Source organism: Eurytemora carolleeae, unplaced genomic scaffold (genome assembly GCF_000591075.1).
Source record: "Eurytemora carolleeae unplaced genomic scaffold, Eaff_2.0 scaffold272, whole genome shotgun sequence".
NCBI lineage: Eukaryota > Metazoa > Arthropoda > Copepoda > Calanoida > Temoridae > Eurytemora > Eurytemora carolleeae.
Window position 1 is genome coordinate 51,770 of NW_019396689.1, and position 2,487 is coordinate 54,256.

At 36.3% G+C, this 2,487-nt stretch overlaps 1 protein-coding gene across 1 annotated transcript in view; it reads left to right on the forward strand.

The window, feature by feature from the left end:
• Positions 1 to 2,229: 2,229 nt before the first annotated feature.
• Positions 2,230 to 2,487, forward strand: part of LOC111707412 (protein Star) — a 9,757-nt gene continuing 9,499 nt past the window's right edge. The window contains exons 1-2 of the mRNA XM_023480516.1: positions 2,230 to 2,282; positions 2,335 to 2,363. The gene's annotated coding sequence lies outside the window, so the exon portion shown is untranslated. The remainder of the gene's footprint in view (positions 2,283 to 2,334; positions 2,364 to 2,487) is intronic.

A 2,487-nucleotide genomic window follows, 5' to 3' on the forward strand; every position in this document is an offset into this window, starting at 1 on the left:
ATCAATACTTTCGAGATCAATACCTTGGAGATCAATACCTTGGATATCAGTACCTTGGAGATCAATGCCTTCGAGATGAATACCTTCAAGATCGATACCTTCGAGAACAATACCTTAGAGATCAATACCTTAGAAATCAATACCCTAGAGATCAATACCTTAGAGATAAATACCATGCAGATCAATACCTTGGAGATCAATACCTTGGAGATCAATACCTTGGAGAGCAATACCTTGGAGATCAATACCATGGAGATCAATACCTTGGAGATAAATACCTTGGAGATCAATAAGTGATCAATTCAACACTAGAACTAATAGCAAATGACCAATTCTTCACTTGATCCAAAATATGTGCTTTTTAGGCACTTGATCCATTAACATGTGATCTATAATTCGACACTCGATCCAAATAAAAGATGATCAACTCTTTACGCTGAACCAAACAGATTGGCGCTGAATCCAAGTAAATCTGTTTGATTGAATTAAAGTTGCAGGGAACCTGCAACCCTGGATATTTTTGTAAATTCTAAAAACTGCAATATCATTCCAAGTGAGTTTCACACTGTACGTTCCGTACACTCAGGGTGAAATATACACGCCAATAATATCTAAAACTTGTAAATCATGCAGTTTTTAAAAATTTTAAATAATTAACAAAAATCCACATTTGAACTTAATTTTTTCTGCAGTTACCCTTCACATGAAGATTTACAGTAAACTAGAGATGACGTGATTTCTCAGTTAAATTCTATTTAGTTAAAAATGAAAAAAGATCTGTACGCCTGTACTCTGAAATCCTGCCTTCATCTTCCGGCTCATCTGAGAACCTGGAGAGCTTTTCTGATTCTTGTAGCAACTTCTCTTTTCATTCTTAAGTGTATAGTTATCTATAATATAGGAGGTGGGTTAAAATCAAAGAGAATAGATAAGTATAGAGGGGAATTTAATCGAAAAAAGTTTAAAACCGCCATTTTGTTGTACTGTTTCCATACTGCAGTTGTATACTCATAGAGAATAGAATATATATTAGAGGGGAATTTAAAGAATCTCTCGGTATGCATTTTTCAGTCCCTTTCAGCCTGAAAGGGAGTTCAAAGTGTACAAATCATGTAAATGTTCACAAATTATATGCAGTAGAGTACATTAATACAGTATGTTACCTAGACTATTCATTTNGCCGATCTCTAGAATTGTAAACCGATCTCTAGAACTCTAAATCGATCTCATAGAACTTTTAACCGATCTCTAGAACTCTATACCGATCTCTAGAATTGTAAACCGATCTCTAGAACTCCAAGCCAATCTCTAGAACTCTAAACCAATCTCTAGAACTGTAAACCGATCTCTAGAACTGTAAGCCGATCTCTAGAACTCTATACCGATCTCTAGAACTCCAAGCCTATCTCTAGAACTCCAAACCGATCTCTAAAACTGTAAGCCGATCTCTAGAATTGTAAACCGATCTCTAGAACTCTAAATCGATCTCATAGAACTTTTAACCGATCTCTAGAACTCTATACCGATCTCTAGAATTGTAAACCGATCTCTAGAACTCCAAGCCAATCTCTAGAACTCTAAACCAATCTCTAGAACTGTAAACCGATCTCTAGAACTGTAAGCCGATCTCTAGAACTCTATACCGATCTCTAGAACTCCAAGCCTATCTCTAGAACTCCAAACCGATCTCTAAAACTGTAAGCCGATCTCTAGAATTGTAAACCGATCTCTAGAACTCTAAATCGATCTCATAGAACTTTTAACCGATCTCTAGAACTCTATACCGATCTCTAGAATTGTAAACCGATCTCTAGAACTCCAAGCCAATCTCTAGAACTCTAAACCAATCTCTAGAACTGTAAACCGATCTCTAGAACTGTAAGCCGATCTCTAGAACTCTATACCGATCTCTAGAACTCCAAGCCTATCTCTAGAACTCCAAACCGATCTCTAAAACTGTAAGCCGATCTCTAGAATTGTAAACCGATCTCTAGAACTCTAAATCGATCTCATAGAACTTTTAACCGATCTCTAGAACTCTATACCGATCTCTAGAACTCTAAACCAATCTCTAGAACTGTAAACCGATCTCTAGAACTCTAAACTGATCTCTAGAACTGTAAACCGATCTCTAGAACTGTAAGCCGATCTCTAGAACTCTAAACCGATCTCTAGAACTCTAAACCGATCTATAGTATCTCTATTCAATATGAGACTGTACTTAGTTGGGGGAGATTTCAATAAATCACGGATATAAATCCGTTCTTCTAAATCAAGAAAAGGTAAGAGAGAAAATAAAAAAAAATCACCTGTAATTATTGAACATTTTTTTAGGATGGAATAAACGGACAAACGGAATTCAGGTATTCACGTTTGGTTAGTTACTAACAATTTTAATTTTGTTGCTATGAATAGAAAATTTGAAATCAAGTATTAATTCTGAGGCCGGGGTGACAAATATGATGAGGGAGGGGGGGAGGAGGCCGG